We start from the raw sequence: 20,200 nt of genomic DNA, 5'->3' as shown, positions 1-20,200 counted from the left end.
GCAATGCCACCATTCCATATGGACACAGGTTCTAGTCCCAGTTGTTCCATTTCCAGTCCAGCTCCTTGCCGATGTGCCTGGGAAAGCAGTTAAACATGGACCAAACACTTGGATCCCTGAGCTGACATGAGAGACCCAGAAGAAGTTTCTGGCTTTCAGCTTCTGGCTCCTGGCTTTAGATTGGTCCAGATCCACCTGTTGTAAACATTTGAGGAATGAACCAGTGAATGGAAAAATCAATCTCTCTCTCTCTCTCTCTCTCTAACTCTGCCTTTCAAGTAAAAATAAATAAATATATACATTTTTACATGGGCTCCTTTTATTCCATTCCATGAGTTGGTACTCTTTAGGAAGCACTGGGTAGGTCAGGGTATAAGGTATGATCTCTGTTTCCATGTGAGCAAAATCTAAGATTTGGAATAAAAGGCCCCAGCTCTTGCTAAGGTGTGTTATTTCAACATATGATTTAATTTCTCCAGTCTTCAGTTTCCCTATTCATAAAAGGGTGGCAAAACTCCTCCATGAGGGCAATTTTAAAGATAGCAAACCAAGCTAATTATATATGATACTTAAAAGAGGGAGATTGATAAATGGTAAATACTATTCATTAAATTTCATCCCAAGAGAATAGGAGGAATTTCATCTTGTGCTGGCATGAAGTGGAGACCTCACCAAATAAGGTGGTGAAGAACTATATCCTGGGGATACCTGTGAACTATTTTGAGCCAGATAACAAGACGGTACCAAGAAACATAGCCATCTGTAGTCCAGGTGGGTCTGTCTGCCTCTTCCCCAGGAAGGTATGGATGCATTCTGCAGCTCCGGCAGCTGCAGGATGAAGGCACGTCCCAGAACTGCCACCTCAGCTGAGAACTTTGCTATCTGTCCAGGCTTACTGTGACCTGCCCCACTCGGGGCAGGCTGGATCCATGACATCCAGATTTTGCTGGCCACCAGGGCCTAAAAATTCAGAAAAGTCCTGGTAAAAATGCAGAATCTACCAACTGAGGATAATCTGGAGAGTTTAAGGACAGAGCAACCCTAGCACACTGAGAAGAGAGAAGTTCCCAAAGGAGGTGATGTTGGCTGAGAGACAAAAGGATGGAGCCTTCCCCCCACCTTGCAATAGGAAAAAACAAGCATGGCTTTACACCTTTGAACAAGCAAAAACCAAGTATAATCTAACTTTGACTATGCCAGAAATTTTCTGTACTTTGCCAAGGAAAATTAAGAGAGATGGAAGGACTGACAGCACCTCTTGGTCTTCTTGGAAGGAAGGCAGGCAGCCAAGGCTGAAACACCCAGGTTTTGACTCATGGACCAGCTCTCTCCCACCACAGTCATTAGCTCACCTGTTTCCTTGTCAGATAAGGAATTCCGCACCTGACTGACAGCTTGATGAAGGAAAATCATCTGGCTAGGCACATGATCAATTCTAAAGAAGTGGCAGCGCCTTTCCCCTGCCCCATTCTGAGTCAATGCAGGCTCACAGGTCAGAGATCAACCAGGATGAGCGTCTCTGTACGTTGTGATGCACACGCCTCTTTCACTACTGTGGACCCACCTATTCGCAGCAACACTTGTACAAGTGTTGACCCCTTGGGGAAATGAAAATTCTGGTAATTAAGCATAACCCCATTCTGTCTGAAGACTGTAATTACCCTTCTGTATAGATGTCTTGTCTTGAGATTTCCTCTGTTCCCAGGAGGAGCCTGTGGGGAGCCTAGCCTCTTGAGGATGAAAATGTAGAAGGTCTGGGCTCTTAAAATCCATCCACAGAGGGAAAAACTCTGGTTATTGTGAATAATCAGCATGAGCCCCAATTCTTCCCTGACCCCTGTGACAATTGCAAGGAGAGCAACAGATGACCAATAAGACACAAAAGCATTTAGCAAAGGATCTAAACCAGGAGACATCCAAGTATTGTCCCTTTATCCTTTGTCCTCCCCATACCAAATTCACCATAATGAGTGTACAGAACATTTTAATTCTCAGAGAATTTTTCTTTTTTTGCAGTTCATTGCCACTGGGGGGAAAATGTCAGGATTACTTTTTTGGTAAACGCTAAGTTTAAATGTAAGATAAACTCATCTTGATGATTCAATGTCCCTTTAGGAAAACCAGGATGCAGTCAATTTAACACATTGGAAAAGGAGCCAGGTGAATGGGACTGAACCCTACTTCGATTTCTAATGAGATGTGTGACCTTGGTGAAATCATTTCTCTGAGCCTCAATTTTACAAACCTATAAACTTAGAGGTGTGAATTAGTCAAGCCTTAAATTCACTTCTAATTATCAATCATCTCTTGTGTAGATTGGTAGTTTTGCTGCCTGGCTTCTAAAAGAGGAATTCTTAAAGTGAAAGCCAATATTTCAGAAATCTCAAATAAGACCCATAAACGCTGACATAATGGAGTAAAAGTACTAACATCAATCATACTCTAATTCAGGAACAGTGAAAGTGCTTAGTTCTTTGCCAACAGTTTAACTAATTTACTTACATTTATCCTATTTTGATAAATTTATTTCACCTTGCTATGTGTTGGGCATATATTTTAAAGGAAGCAAATCTTATTCAGAAAGAATGTGCAAGCTTTTATCAGGGAAAGCCATAAATTTGTTTGCCTTTCATATACACACGTGTGTATTAAATAAAAAATGAAACCACTTAAGGGCAATAGCTAGAGACACAATGAGCACACTAATGAATGACTTTCAAATAAAGTGTTTCAAGTTTGAGAGGCACAGAGCAGGGATAGGAGAGAGCTCCCACCCTCTGGTTCACTTCCCAGAAGCCTGCAGTGGCTGGGGCTAAGCCGGATCAAAGCCAGGAGTCAGGGCTTCAGCCCTTGCCTTCCGTGCGAGTGGAGGGCACTCAGTGCTGGAGTTGGCCCCTGCTGCCTAGGATCTGCACCAACAGACAACTGGAGTCAGGAGCTGGAGCTGAGAACTGAACCTACACACTCTGATGTGCAATGCAGGTGTCTAAACCACCAGGCTAAATGTTACCCCTGAATGAATTTTTTCTAATGTGGCTAAAACTAGGAAGTGGTTGAGCTGGTAGAGGAAACACAGCTGGTACCCTACCCAGATTTCCTGCAAGACACACACTGTCTGCCCTCAGCAGCTTATTATGTTCGTTGCTAAGTCCTTACAAAGCATTCTTTTTCTAGAAATTCCTGCCTCACTCCCAGCCTGCACGGGAACTGACCAATACAGAATTAAAACATCAGGTCCCTTGACACAGGGTGTGGATTATTTTCCTGACATCCTGGTAAGTCAGCTCAAGGCAACATATGAACTTAAGCTACATCTTGCTTGAACCCTTTCTAGCCCTATCCTATTTCCCTTGTCCCCTCACAAGTTCCTTCAGTGAACCCCCTTCAGCAAACACTCCCACCAAATCCCTGGCAAAGGCTGTGGGGAGAACCTTGATCCAAGCTGAGTGTGTTGTCAGTAAGAACGAAAAAGAGCAAACATTGGCTGCAGTCCAAATAATGCCTAGGATGCTTGCATTCCTTGTAAATGCCTGGTTTAAATCCCAGTCAACTTCCAATTTGGATTCTCCCTAATGCAACTGCCGGGAATGCAGCAAGCAATGACTCAGAAACTCAGGTCTCTGATGGGAGACTAAATGTGGGAGACCTGGACGGAGTTCCTTCTTCTGGCTCCTGGCTTCACTCTGGCCTAGCATCAGCAATTGGAGGCATTTGAGGACTGAACCTGGACATGGACGATCTCTTTCTGCTTCTTTACCTTTCAGAATAAGCAGAAGTAAAGAAACACTTTTTCAAAAGAAATGGGAAGTCATAAAAACTACGTTTTAATTTCTTTCATTCAAGTATTCAACCAACATTTATTGAATTACCTGTAATAAATCAGACACTGTTTATAGATTTGCAGAAACTTGCAATGGACAAGACAGACATTGGCTCTGCAACAATTAGCTGTCTATTTTGTACTAGGGAGGCACATATGACAAATGAAGCACACAAAATGCTAAGTAAGTAAAACTTTCGTTATAATATACCATAATCATTAAATTTTTAAAAATATGAATACATATGAGGGTGCTCCAAAAAGTTCATCAGAATACAGAATTAAATGGCTAAGTTTATCTTGGCACCAAAGAAGTAAAAATTCATCCATTGTCTTTTCCATAATATGTACTTTTTTTCATTGAAGATTTTTTAATTTATTTGAAAAGCTGAGTTACAGAGAGAGAGAGAGAGAGAGAGACAGAGAGAGAGAGAGAGAGGCACAGAGAATGTTTCCACCAGCTGGTTCACACCCTAAATGTCCTCAACAGCTAGGGCTAGCCAGACCAAAGCCAGGAGCTTCTTCCAGATCTACCATGTGGGTGGTAGTGGCCCAAATACTTGGCTTATCTTCTGTTTTTCCCAGACCATTAGCAAGGGGCTTGATTGGGAGTAGAACAGCCCCAGACTTGAACCAGTACCTATATGGGAAGCCAGCACTGAGGGCAGCAGATTTACCTGCTATGCCACAATGCTGGCTCCAACCTAATGATTCTATATGAAGGAATTCACCATCCACAGATGCACTCACACCTGTGCTTCTGTGCCAGGCTGTTTACTTTAACAAGGTTTATAATAGCAGCTTATAGAAAACAATAGAAATATCCATCAGTAAAGAACAGATTAAACAAATTATGTTCCATCATAGGAGAGCATGCTCTGCAGGCCTTAAAAATATTGAGGTAGCTATCTGTGCATTGCCATGGGAGTGATCTGCAAGACGTTAAATGGAAAACGTGAAATTTTACAGCAGCCCTGTTGTAAGGGGGGTGGCTATGCATGCACTCACACATGCTCACACACACACACAGATGCACCCTCACACAAATAACTTCTATGCCATAAACTCTCTGAAAGAATACACAGGAAACTAATAATATACAAGGAACAAAATGTCTGCATTTCTTTTCTTACCATACTTAATTTTGTAAAAATACACTTGTTTTGTTTTATAATAAAACTTACTTTTGTATATAATACAGAAACTAATACATAGAAAAATAAGTCATTTCTAATTTGCCTATGACATATATTTGGTTTATGCTTCAGTTTGTTTTTGGTCTTCCATTAGGGACATAAAATGTTTCTTAAAAATGGTTCCATAATATGCCTGTAAAATTCATATCATGGCTTTTTTTTTTTTTACTCAGCATTAGACTTCAAACATTTTTTTATATTAGGGAACTTTTTCCTAAAATTGTCATTTGTAACAGCTGTTTAGCTTTCCATCCACTAAATATAATACTTTTAAATATAATTTTTAAATCAAATTCTAATCAACAGATTTAGAAATATTTCCTCTTTTGATATTGAATAATTCTGTTAGCAGTGAATATCTCCTTTTCCATCTGCCTCAAATTGTTCCATTAAAAGTGGTTTCTAACTGGGGCTGCTGTTGTGGCACAGTGGGTTCTGGCTGCTTTATTTCCAATCCAGTTCTTTGAAAATAGGCCTGAGAAAGCAGTGGAACACGGCCCAAATAGTTGGGCCCCTCACCCACGTGGGAGACCTAGCAGGAGTTCCAAGTTCCTGGCCCAGCCTCCTCTGTTGTAGCCATTTGGGGAGTAAGCCAGAAAATGGAAAATTCTTTCTCTTTTTTTCTCTTTGTTTCTCTCCCTTACCTGCCCCCCCCCCAATAAATAAATCTATTTAAAACATTTTAAAGAGTTTCCAGACGTGGAATGATTTGCTAAATCTTGTAATAATGTGATAGTAAATTGCCCTCCTCATAGCTATCAGTTTTCAGCCCACCAGCAGTACGAGTCCTGGACAGCACTGATTGCCATCATGGTTGGCATTTGACATAGCATTCTCAAACAGCGCTCTCTTGTCAGGTTCCTGACAGGTAACAATTGGGAATTGGTTGAGACAGTACTGAGAAAATGTCCAGAGCGGTGAGAGGCAGTCACTTAACACCCTATGGTCTAACTGAGACCAGAGTCTGCATCAGAGTGGGAGCTGTGAACAGGGCCTTGCTGACTTCATCCTGTGGTGTAGCCACTTCCCAGCACAGCTTCCATCCATCAGTACTTTACTGTAGTCATCAGCACCCATCATCATCATCATCATTAAATTGCTGCATATTCAGGTAAACACATGATTTGTTTTACTTCAATAATGATGTCATAATCTAATGTAAAGTTTATTTCTGTGGCAGAGCTTATTTTAACAGCCTTTGTAAGCTAGTCTCTAATATTCATAAGCTATTTATGGTCTTATAGGGTTATTTAATTTTTAAAATTTATCTATTTATTTACTTAAAAGTCTGATTTACGATGAGGAAGAGACAGAAAGATCTTCCACCTTCTGGTTCACTCCCCAAAGCCCAAGGACATGGGTCATCTTCCACTGCTTCCCAGGCACATTAGCAGGGAACTGGATTAGAAGTGAAGCAGCCAGGCCTTGAACCAGCACCCATATGAGATGCTGGCATTGCAGGTGGTAGCTTTTCCCACTGCTTCACAACACTTGCACTTCCCTTTCTTTCTTCTGGAGGATGTTGTATGCCATTGTCATCTTTGAAACTTTAGTATTTACAAATACTGGGTACCTTGGACATATCTCTGTCTCCAAATGTAAAGGCATTGTAGTATTTGACTGCTTTCAGCATGCATAGGAATCATGACAATGAAGAAAGGCTTCTAATCTCCCCCATCCTATGTCTGTTTCATGCGCACATGATCCAGACGTATTGGCGACCTTTCCTGTCAGTCTTCCAGTTACCCTGCGAAGCACACAGTCCTACTGTCTGAAAGTCCCAGGTTTTAGTGCTGGTGTTGTCTACAACTACCTGGGTGTCCTTAGGCAACTCACTGCTCAGAAAGGTTCCTTGTGTTTAAAAAATATATATATATATATTTTTAAATGCATATTTGTATTATAGAATATATGTGTGTGTGTGTGTGTGTGTGTGTGATTAAAGACACATAGAGAGAGAAGGCAAATATATGAAGCATACCCATTTCCAAGGCCCAGAGATGACTGGGCTGAGCTAATTAGTGGTGGAGAGAAGAATCACAGCCAGGTAATCTGATTTCAGAATCAATAGCCTCATTGTCCATTGAGAATTCCAATTAACTGGAAATTCCAATAGAGAGCAAGGTCTATAGTGAAAGTAGAATATTAGGAACTAATCATTAGACACAATTTCATAGGCGAAAGTCCTCCAAACCTCTACTATCTTCAGAAAATAAATACTTTCAAAGTCTGTGAAAAGAATGGAAATATTTAACTATCATCATGTTACATGACACCCAGCTTCCTTCCTAGTTCTAATGTCCTCAGACTGAGAAGGAAATATGGATGTTAAAGAAAAACAACTCAATGAAATCCCACTCACAGTAGTGCATTTATGTCCCAACAGTGATTAATCAAAACACTATTTCTCTGTTAAATGGTGCAAAAAAACCTTAATTTTTAAAACTGATAATCAGATAAAATTCAGGGGACTCTGACAATCAAGAAATCTTGAAGTCCAAAGCAATAGTGCCTAAGAAATACAATTTCATGGTTGATTTTTAACACATTTATCTTGTGCTGGAGAATAAACATGCAGAATTCTTATATAGGGCACATTAAAACATCTAAACTGTCTTACCAACATTCTAGTCATTCTTGATGACAATCTTCATGTTTGGTGACCAGGATAAAAATATAGCCAATGTGGCCTATTTCATGGCAAGGAAAAAAATGAGGGCATGACAAAAGCTGTTTCTTTATCTCTCTATCAGCCATTTATCACATGATAGAAGCTCAATAAACACTTAAGGAGTGAACAGAAAATTCATCAAGATGTTTTCTAGCTCTAGCAATATCTATTCAGCTGTAATTCAACCCATTCTGTAGCATAATGTATAGCAATCTTTGTAATTAATCTTAAATTGCCACATGTTGTGCATTTTCATTGCTGCAAAAGTAAGACAACTTTTTTTTGTGTCCATGGGAATTACAATCCAATCACTGTATTCCATTTTTACTTCATTTTTCCACCAGCTCCACTAATCCTTATCCTGCTCAGAGTTTCTGTCACATCTCACACATACGAAATGATGTCGATTTTCACTCTGACATTCCCAGTGAAACAGAGAGGCCCAAATTTGAAGTCATGTTATGAATTAATGCTTTTTAGCCACCTTTTATACAAAGGTAGGTGAATGACTTCTGGTAACCCCAGCTGATTTTCACACTGAGAGCAGCCCCACCCTCTCCATTGTGCAATGGGGAAGTGGTTTGCTGAGCAGGCCTGCACACACACGCACACACACACTCAGCAAGCCAAATCTACTGTATGCATGAATCATCTCCGGCCTCCTTGCCCAAGAATTGTATTTTAAACAAATGGCAGACTGCACGGATGGACACAGTTGGGGCTTTCAAGATGAATCAGAGGCAGTTCCAGCAATCATATGATCAGGAGGCTGCATTAGGCTGTGAAAGGATACATTTAAAAGAAAAAAAAAAAGAAAAAGGAAAAAAAAAAATAATGCTCATAAGTAACAGTGACTCAAGGCAGAATGTGGTCACTTTGAGCTCCCCCACTTTACCCCACCTCCTCATCTCCCCACAGCAGGAAGACTTTTTTACCTAATTGGAGGAGCAAGAGTTTTCATAAGCAAGAGTTTCATAAGAGATGGGTCTTTCAGAAAAAAGAAACCCGTGTTTTGCTTTTTGGTTTTTTGCTGGAGCACAGAAGATGGAGCATCTAGTTCTGCCACAGGATCCAGGGAAGACTTCATGATGAAGCCATACATCAAAGTTACTGAGAGAACCTGCATCTGGCCACCCACTGAGAATCAGGTGCTGGGATGGGTTTGCTATTCTTATTGTTGTTTTGCTTCCCAAAGTAATGCCAGAAGCTTACCAAGAGGGTACACATTGTTTTTCCAAGTTTGCATATCGGAAAACCACATTCAGGATTCCAATAACTTGGAAATTACCTCAAGTCCTATACCTAGTAAGTGAAGAAGCAATGGAAATTGAGCTTCTCATTCTATTGTCTATCTCCAGTCATCCAAAAGGAAAGGGAGGAACAGGACTTGCTCTGATTATTTCATCACAGCTCTGGAAACAGAACACAAATTTCTATTTGGAGAGGGTAGCACATTGTATAGATTTTCTAGCTTATGTAATACCTAATAATAAGATATGGCTCTATGATTATATACACAGACTTCGTCTTTACTTTTATTTTTTGCTCTTTTAAAATAAATTTTGTTTTTAATGATTACATACTTAATCAGTGTAGCAAGGATCAAGGATTAGGGGAAAGTGAATGAGACTATGTTTCCATTTTTAAATTTTTCTTCTTTCTGTGTCTGGGGGAAGGAAGGAGAAGGGGGTGGAAACTGCACACAGCCTCCCAACCACCTCAGTATCCAGGAATGTGGAATGGCCACCCAGTGTCACCGGAGGATCCCCCATGTAGAGCATGCTCCAAGAGTCTCATGGGTCCCTCTAGTGGGGACCCACACCAAGAGGACATTGGGACACTGGGGATGCAAAGGTGAGATGAATCAATGTACACTTTACTGAATTTTTCTGGGGCAACTTATATCAATTTTTTGCAAAGCAAGCAGGCTGGTAAAAGTTACAAGTTAACTAAACAATAGCATGCAAGCTACTCTAACAATAGGTCACAAGGGATTTGGAAAACAATCACCAGGTCTCAGGCAGCAGGATAAGTAAACATGAGTTACAGGAACCAATACTGGTAAACAAACAGATCTAACTAGAAAAGGAATGCAGCAGAACTTTGTACTCAGATATGCTCAGGTCATAATCACTAAAGGCAGAAGCGAGAGTGAAGACGTCTCACACCTCTCCAGGCACACTTAGCCAGCAAGGTGGCTGCAGTCTCAGCAAGAAGTTTGCCTCCTACATAATTCTCAGTCAGAACATCTGAGATTTGGGGTCCCTTGACATTTGGTGGTCTGGTTCAGGGGGCAAATCTCCACAATCAGCAAATCTTGACACAAAGGTTCTGCTTAGGTGGTTTCAATAGTTCTGAGATGCTGTCAGTCTCTTCAATCCAAGGATGAGGAAATCCTTCCAAGGTCCATTGGCTGACACAATCCACCTCAGAGTCTTCATTCAGTCAGATATTTGCTGTCAATGCTTGACTCAGGTAGTTCACCATTTTGTTCTGTCCTCTTTTCTTTGCTATGGTACCGGATGTCCTCTGCAGGCCCTATTGCACTGCCATATCCTCCACATGCATGCTGCTTCATCTAAGCCACCGAGGAGGACCAGCTCTGATACATGCATGCCATAGCCAGACCACAGATCTTGTGTTTGTCCCATGGTTGGAGTTCTGAGTCCAGCGGTTCAGTTGGCAGGATCCCAAAGAAATCTTGTCTGAAGTGATCCCAGAATGGACTCTTTTATGTGCTTGCCTGTACAGGGTCTGGCACTGTCACCCACATCAGCCTATGCACATATTTGTACTTGGGTCAATTCTGTCTTCAGTCCCATCTCTTACACAAAGAATGGATGCTGTGACCCAGTACAATCCTGCCCACACATTCGTCCCGTATGTATACCAGTGGGAGCTGCAGCCTAATCAGAGCGACCCCCAACAGCCACCACTAGGACCACCCTCAGCCCTAGTTCCTGTGCTTGCAAGTATGTGCAGCAGACTGGTCCAGTGTGTCCCACATCCCATTCAGGTCTCAGATATGTCAATGGGCATTGAAGCCTAGCTTGACCTAAACAGCCCCATATCCAGCCCATACTCATGCCGGCGGGTGCCACTGCTCACAAGTGGGAGTTGCAACCCATCAGAGAAGACCAAGCAGTATGCACAAGGTCTGCCCCTGGGAGAAGACCCAATAGAGGAACTTGGGAAACTCCTTGATCAGGACACAGTCCCTGCAGGTGAGCACAAGAACCAAGACTGGGAGCAGCCCAGATCAGGCCAGGTTATAAAACCCCCTGTGTATGTGCGGCTCAGATCTGGGGGCGGGACAGGCTGGGCCAGTTTACAATACCCACTTAAAGAGCTGAGAACCAAGAAAGCAAGCAGGCCACAATACCAGCCAGTTCACACTGGCTGGGCTAGGCTAGGCTAAAGCACCCAGCAGTATGAGCTGGAACTGGGAGCAGACCAGGTTGGGCCAGGCTGCAACACCCATCACAAATGATTAGGTGAGGCGGGCCATGCCAGGCTGGGCTGCAGCATCCACCAGCACACATGAGACCCAGGATTGAGAGGCAGTGCCAGCCCAGTAGGGGGTCTGCAGGGGCTTCCCTGATGGGCTGTTGTTCCCTCTAGTAAGTGTGACAGCTGAAACAGGAGGCAGATCTGGCAAGGCAGGGGCACAACATCTGTGAACAGGGTTATGGGGAGAGCCAAGTTGGGCTAACCAACTGTATCCACTGTACATGCATCAGCTATGGTAAGTGCAGGCTGGTTGCTTTACCACAGCATCAGCTGGCAAGTGCTATGCTGGCACTAGGGGCAAATCCTGTCAAGCTAGACTGCAGGACCACCTGGAGAGTGAAAGATTCAGCACTTGGATGGTTCTAGCACACAGTTCTCACAAAGCTCTTGGCGGGGTGGGAGTTTCACCTAGCAGTTAAGACATGGGTTAAGATGTTCCTAGTATCTGGGTTCAGTTCCCAACTCTGGCCCCTAACTCCACCTTCTTGCTAACAAGACCCCAGGAGATAGCAAGTACTTCCTGCCAAAGATGGGAAATGGAGCCTAAGTTCCTGGATCCTGCCTTTTGCCCAATCTGGACCACCTATTGGAACACATTGAGAGTTCTTTGTTTCTCTGCTTCTCAAACAAACTTTTTTAAGACCATGGAAATCTATGTGATAAGACTACACAATTAAAGACTATTTTACCATCAAAACAATTTTTTTAATTTCATTGCCCATGGACATCTTGAACTGTACTCACATATGCATTGTGTGTATGTGTATAAATATATACCCTACATAATGTTATATGTATATATATATATATACACACACACACACATATATGTGTGTCAAAATTATAACAACAAAACTAAAGTATGAGTATATTTTGGCACAAAATAATTTTTAAAATCTACATGTACTTTTTCCTAATACACATTTTTGCACATTATGAAAAACCTCCCAAACTTTTTGCATCAAAATTTAATTAATATATATATTATATATTATATATGTATATGTGTGTGTGCATGTATGTGTATTTAAGACCCTATAAGACCCCAGTGAGTTCTGGAATAATTACCCCTACCCAAAGCAAGTATATTGCTATGTTTGCAGGGAAGTACACGCATATTCATTCCAAGTAAGATACTTTTCATGTGCAGCCTTGTGCCAGATAAAAATAAAACATTTTCCAATTTTCAAATCTTTTGAGGTACCAAAATTTCAATTCTATGTCCTGAATTTATTCAAAAATAGCGGGGCATTGTATTGAAAATACATGTGACATAACAAACCAGGAGAGTATTCAAGAAGGTCGAGGCAAGAGGACGTTTGTACAGGCAAGATGTAGAGGATGCTATAGGATGTTCTGAATCCATTATCCTTGACAACAAGGGTCAATAACATGGTGTCGTCAGTTCAAGGCTGGACAGGCAGTAGCTGGGCAGACGTTCTTACAGAAGAACTTTCTGTGTAAGGTTGTGGTGTCCTTTATGTAACTCTTTATGTAACTCAAGTTGTTGCTCTTGTAGAGTCTTGTGATATGTGCCTGGATTCCCCTTCTTAACCTCTCAGTTTTATTGATTATTTTTGTTAGGCCTTGATAGAGCTCTTTCTTTGATTTTGACAGTTTTCATACTTTAATACATCTGACTCACTGAACATCATGGCATAAGATAACCTACTTTAAATGTGCTCAGAAAGCTTAACTAGGTTAACAGTTGTGCAAATTCATCTAATATAAGGCTTGTTTTATAGTGAAGTTTTAACTATTTCATATAATTTATTGAGTACTTTACTGAAAGGGAAAAACAATGCTTACACAGATATTTTTTCAAACCACCATAAAGCTGAAAAATCATCAGTATAATCACTAAGTCAGGAACCAACCAGCTTTGTTTCCTCTTGTTATTGTAAAAGCCACAAATGTGTCATTTTACTATTTTGTAGATTAGAAGTTGGAATTGGGTCTTAGAGCTAAAATCAAAAGATCAACTGGTCAACTGAGTTTTCCTTCCTAGAAGTTCTTCTTTTTCCTTCTAGAAGCTGTATATAGAGGCTGCATTCATTCCTTGGCTCATGGCTCCTTCCTCCATGCTCAAAATATTTTACTCCAACCCCTGCTTCTCCTATTGTATGTCCTCTTGTATGGGTTCTGGAGATTTCTTTAGAATCTCCCTGAGAAATCCAGGACAATCTTCTCCTGTGATTATACTCAGTCATGTTTAAAAGATCCCTTTGGCATATAAGATAAGAGAGTCACAAGTGCTACAGATCGCTCACTTGGGACTTCTTTGGAAGGTCATTATTCTTCCTGTACACACTGCACTTAGCACCCCCTTCTGTATCCTATACTAGACCACTTTGCCTCTCACAAAATGCTCTCTCTCTCAGCAGCGCATCATGTGTCGGGCAATTTCACCTTCACCTTCACTTGTCACCAATTTATCAGAAGTATTTTGTTGACTCCCTACATGGCTTCAATGACCAGGGCTGGGTCACGTTCAAGCCAGGAGCCATCTGGGTATGCTGTGTAAATGCCAGGACCCAAACACTTGGGTCATCTTTTACTTAAAAAGTTATACATTTTGATGAAATGCCACACAATGTTCTTATACATGTACCCATTGCACACTATCTAATAATAAGAGTAAATAAATCCATCTCCTCAAATATTCAACACTTCTTTCTGGTGAAAACACTCAAAATTCCTGCTTCTGGGGCCAGTGTTGTGGCACAGCAAGTTAAGCTGCCTTCTTTGAAGCTTAATCCCATATGGGTGCCAGTTTGTGTCCTGATTGCCCCATTTCCTATGCAGCTCCCTGCTGATGACCTAGGAAAAACAATGTAAGTTGACCAAAGTGATTAGGTGCCTATGATTCATATGGGAGACCTGGAATAAGTTCCTAGCTGCAGACTGATCCAGCACTAGCTATTACAGCCTTTGAGGAATAAATAAGTGCATGGAAGCTCTCTCTCCCGTTGTTTTCTCTACTCCTTTCATTACCCAGTCTCTGGTAACCATTACTATGTTCTTAAGTTCTATGAGATCAAAAATTTTAAGACTCATCTCTTTTTATTAGAAAGGCAGATTTACAGAGAGACCTGAAGACAGAGAGAAAGATCTTTCATTGTATTTTACTCCCCAAATGGCCTCAGTGGACACAGCTGAGATGACCCAAGGCCTGCAGCCAGGAGCCTCCCCAGGCCTCTCACACTGGTGCAGGGTCCCAAAGCTCTGAACCATCCTCCACTGCCCTCCTAGGTCACAAGCAGGGAGATGAATCTAAAGAGGAACCAGCGTACACACAGGATGATGGGGCCAGCAGGTAGGGAACGACCAAACTGAGCCATCATGCTGGTCCACAGATCAATTTCTTTACATTTCACATGAGAGATCATGTAGTACTTGTCTTTTTGTACTTTCAGCAATGGCTTCAGATCCATCCATGCGATTGCAAATGACAAGATCTCACCATTTGTATGACTGGGTTGTCTTTTGTTTTGTATTTAACCATTCATTAATGGAAGAATAGCTAAGTTGCATCCATTTCTTGGCTCTTGTGGCTAGTGCTACAATATGCATGGAGTGTAGATGTCTTTGAAAGACCAATTTCACTTCCATGAATATATACCTGGTGGCATTGTTGCTAAATCACAAAGTAATTCTATTTTTACATTTTTGAGGAATCTCCATACTGTTTTCCACACAGATGAACTGATTTAAATTTCCACCTAAGCCAGAAGCTAGGAACTCAGTGCTGGTCTCTCACCACATAAGTGGTAGGGACTCAAGTACTAGAACTATCACCTGCTGCCTCCCCAGAGATGCATTACCAGGAAGCTATAACCAAAAGCAGAGCCAGGACTTGAACTCAGGCATTCCAACATGGTATGCAAGCATCCCAAGCAGGGGCTTAACTGCCAGGCCAGACATCTGCCCTTAACAATCTTTAAAATGTACCATTGGCAAAGCTCAGTGTCTGAAAATATGCGTGTATTTCAGACTGTAGGTAACTGAAACCATTGAAAGTAAAATCCCAATGGTGACTACTGTATTATGTGAGCCATATATGTAGTTTTAATTTTTCCAATCCCTTATTAAAAAAAAAAAAACAGCTTTCAGCAAGTACCTATGTTGCTTTGTACCTAGGTAGGTGTTACATTGCCGAAGGAAAAGTAGCCAGTAGTTGGTAAACATTCTGGTCCTGGTTAATGCAAAATTTGTATTAACTATATCAGGATGCCAGAATATTTTATTATTTTTATTTGTTATATTATTTTTTTTAAAAAATGAATGGGAAAGGCAGGGAACTCCAGGTCAGAACATAACACCCCGGATGCTAAGCAGAGGGGTTGTAGAAAAGGGTCTGGGGACCTGTTGGAGTGGGAACACCTGAGGGCATGTTTGACAGGGCAAGAATGATTTCTGGGGGTCTTCCACAGACTGGGCCACTGCACTTGCAGGCAGGCAAGGGAACAGACATGGAGTAGCTTAGAGGGGAGAACTGAGGGCATGTCTGGTTAGGGCAAAGCACTCACCTATATGGGAGACATTGGCTAGACTAAATAGCATCTTTCACAGCCCATTGGTGCATGCAAAAGCTGGGGCTGGGGACATGCTTGGCTGGGCTAGGCTGCAGTACCCACCCGTGTGTGTTGGAGCAGGGGCTGGGCCACATTAGGATGGGCCACAGCATCCACCAGAACTTGAGAGAACCACATCTCTGGACAGATCCCACTGGGAAAATTCTGACTTATTTCTGTGGGACTGCAACATTCACTGGTTTATGCAGTGAGCTGGAGGTTGGGGGAAGTGATGGGCCTACCCAGGTTAGACCACAGAACTCATCTGACAGTATTCACCTGACCCTTGTAGGAGCTGGGACTGGGAGGAGGTGGGGTGTGTCCAGGCTGCAGCACCTACCAGCACATGCAAAGGCCAAGATGAGGACAGACCATGCCAAGCAGGGACACTGTATTGGCTGGCATGTGTGGGATCTACAACTAGGAGCAGGCCTGGTAGCAGAACTTGGGGAACTCCTCTACTAGGCTGCAACTCCCACTGAGCAGCACAAAAGACAGGGGCAGGATGGGCCAGGCCAGGCAAGTCTGCAATATTCATCAGCATTTTGGGTGGGCCTGGGGACAGGACAGGCTGAGCCAGGCCTCAGCTCCCACTGGTACACATTGAGCCCAGCTGGGATAGGCTGCAACACTTGCCGGCATGAGCTGAGACTGTGGGTAGGCCAGGCCTGGCTGGGTCGAAGCACCCACCAGCTCCCAAGACCCAGGCAAACTTCAGTGACTCCCTTGTTAGGCTACTGCTTCCGCTGATGAGCATGAGAGCCAGGACTGATGCTAGTTCACACTGAGAATGGGCCAGGCTATGCTAGGCTACTGTATCCACCAGAGTACATTCGAGTTAGAACAAGTGCAGGGTAGCCAGGCTAGGCCGCAACACCAGATAGCAAGTTCCAGGACTGGGTGCAAGTCATGTCAGGCTGGACCACAATACCCACTGACTGGCATAAGATCCAAGGCTGGGAGCATGAGTGGTGAAGTAACTATGGGCATGGCTCTGCTAGGCTGTACCTATTGCTAGTAAGCACAAGAACCAGAGCTGTGGGCAGGTCAGGCTGGACAAGGCAGTGGCATCTGTTGGCATACATGAAGGCCAGGTTTGGGGATGGGTCAGGCTGAACAAAGCTGCAGAACTCCACAGGTGTGCCCAAGAGCCATATGAGATATCGGCTGGACCAGAGTAGGCAGAACAGATGCAGGCATGTGTAAAAAATGGCCCTGGGGGCAGGTCTAGTGGAATTTGGGGGGGGGGGGACACCTCAACTAGGCCATGGCACGTACTAGTACGCATGAGGACCAAGCATGTGGCGAGCTAGCTGTACTAGGCCTCAGCACCTGTCAGTTTATGTGAAAGACAGAACTCGAGTGAAACTGACCAGGCAGCTGCATCTACTGGTATGTGCATTGGCTGGTGCAGATGACAGACCAAATTTGACCCTTCACTAGCTGGTGCACACAAGATTCAGGTCTGAGGTTACCCCACACAAGGTTTCTTAAAGGATTCTCCAGGTACAGCACTGGACTCAGACCCTGGCCACAGTTGCCAAAGACTGGGGAGAGGAGGAAATGAGGGGTTGTAACTCAATGTGTATAAAATTTCATTTATGCAAAATAGAAAAGATATAGTGATCTGCCATACAACATGGTGTTTAGAAGCTAACAATAATTTATTGTACATTTAAAAATCTAAGACGGTGACCAGTGTCGTGGCTAGGTAGGTTAAGCTGCCAGTTGTCATGCCAGGATCTCATGTAGACGCTGGTTCAAGCTCTGGATGCTCCATTTCTAATTCAAGCTCCCTGTTAATGCACCTGGGAAAGCAATGGAAGATGGCCCAAGTGTGCGGGCCTCAGCCACGCATGTGGAGGACCTCCGTGGTATTCCTGGCTCCTTGCTTCAACCTAGGGTAGCCTCAGCCTTGACAATCATTTGGAAAGTAAATCGGTAAACGGTAAGTTCTCTCTCTCTCTCCCCCCTTGCCTTTCCTTCTCCCTCTTTTTGTCACTCTGCCTGTCAAATGAATAATTAAATCTTATTTTAAAATCTTGGAGAGAGCTCATGTTACATGTTATTTTTACATGAAGAAGGGTAGGAAGAGAAAGAACCAGCAGCCAGGGATGAGGGAGGGGGTTGAGAATCCATCACGTGAGAAACTCCAGGATGGATTCAAAGTACAGGAGAGCTCAGGGAGTGGAGGAGGTGTCTGTGAGAAGTGTGGGTCTGGGCTGGGAATTGGATTCTCTTCAATATTCTGTAAGAGACTTGAATGAGAAATTAAATTCATTTTTAATAACTTTGGAGGGAGCTCTTGTTTCTTTTTTAAATGTGACTGTGGATCGAATGAGCTGCATAAACTTTGGGGATTTATTAGGTTTGCATATATTATGTCCTATCTAGAATTAGCATAATAAAGTGGAGGGGAGCTTAACACAGGCTCTGAGACAAGTGGTATGGGCTGTAAGTGCAAAAACTCACAGCTCCATGACCTTGAACAAGTACCTGGATTCTGTTTCCGAACTACAACCTGGGAGAGGTGATAAATCTTACTTCATAAGGTTGTTAAGAGTACAATAAATGAAATTACATGCATGACAGTAATTATAGAAAGTCCAGCATATAATAGTTACACAATAATTAAAATTCTACTTAGCATGAATTCACACTAGGGAACCCGTTAAAGTTGCAAGACTCCAAACTTCAGCAGTACTTTTACTACTTAAGCAAAAGCACTATATTAACTGCTTTCCAAAAATGTTAGCAAGAGGCAACTTGAATGTTCTAAATTTCAGAATTTCACCATGCAGTTTAAACCCTTAAATCTTTTTAGGCTTAAAATTCCTCTGTGCAAATTGAAATTCCAAAGAGTTACTATTTATTCACTCTTCCTATGGCAAAGATGGAAAAACTAATAACACACTGTAGCTAAGAGTGTGGAAAAATACATTTCTTCATACATTGCGAAACAGCACAGCTTCTGTGTAGGATACGTTGACAATATTTACCAAAATTTTTAATGCACATATTCTTTTATCAGCCAATTTGTTTATAGTAATTTATGAATATATTCACACATATGGAAATAGTATAGGCATAGAACTTTTTGGTAGCATTATTTGTAATACCAAATACTTATTAACAAAATATATGCCAGTCAAATATAATGGGTCAAATAACATGTGGCATATCTAGCTAATGAATTCTGTGCAACATTTGATGGGGATAAGGTATCTCTACACATGCTGATATGGAAAGAACTCCAAAACATATTTTTTAGGAGCAGCTATTTGGCCCAGCAGTTAAACTAAAACATCTGCATCCTGAGGAAGCAATAAGTGTCAGCTCAAATACTTGGTTCCTTGCCATCCACTTGAGAGACCAGGACTGAGTTCTCTGGGCTCCCAGTTTCTAAAGATATCAGCATTGCACCTGTGGATGGGAGTGTTCTTTCTTAGTTTCTTTGTCCATGTCACTGTCTTTAAATAAAAAATGAAATACATAGCAATTCACAGTTTTAAAAAGTCAAAGTGCTGTGCACAAATACTAAACTACCATTTGCCGAGGGACAGCAGAAAATACCAATGCATGAGGTTGGAACACAGAGGAAGTCTCTTAATGGCTACAGCAGAAAAAGATAACTGTATTTCTGTGAAGGAAAACTGGGCAGATAGACTATCCAGATAGCATAGGGGGACTTCTTTTACTTTACGCTCACTTTAACTTTTGAATTTTTTGGACACCACCCCCCTCCCACAAAAAAAGGACAACATTTTTGATAAGGAAAACAGTGTAGAGTCTATTCATTGGAACTAGAAAGCTGGGTTGAAGCTGCTTTTTACTACCTGGGTGATCTCAGACAAGTGACTTTTCCTCTCTGAGTCCTGTTCTCTTTAGGGACATGCATGATAGCATTGGGAGGATGCTTGAGATACTGAACATGAGATTACTTGTGAGTACCAAAACGTTTCATTGTATTTTCTGTCTAAGCAGAAACTCTTGGAAAAACCTAACTGTCCCATCAAGGTATTACTCAGACTAGACCATGAATGTCATACTATGAGTTGATGTCCCATAAATCTGGAAAGTCTATGGACAAGCCAGAGGATATTGCAGTAGTTCCAATCCTTGTTATTAAAATCAAATGGCGGGCCCGGCGCAGTGGCGCAAGTGGTTAAGTCCTCGCCTTGCACGCCCGGGATCCCATATGGGCGCCGGTTCTAATCCCGGCAGCCCTGCTTCCCTTCCAGCTCCCTGCCTGTGGCCCGGGAAGGCAGTCGAGGACGGCCCAAAGCTTTGGGACCCTGCACCCGCGTGGGAGACCCGGAAGAGGCTCCTGGCTTCGGATCGGCATAGTATCGGCCCGTTGCGCTCACTTGGGGAGTGAATCATCGGACGGAAGATCTTCCTCTCTGTCTCTCCTCTCTGTATATCCGCC

Source organism: Ochotona curzoniae, unplaced genomic scaffold, assembly GCF_017591425.1.
Source record: "Ochotona curzoniae isolate NIBS_2020 unplaced genomic scaffold, NIBS_Ocur_1.0 scaffold_3208, whole genome shotgun sequence".
Lineage (NCBI taxonomy): Eukaryota > Metazoa > Chordata > Mammalia > Lagomorpha > Ochotonidae > Ochotona > Ochotona curzoniae.
Note: the sequence above shows the minus strand (reverse complement) of the source record.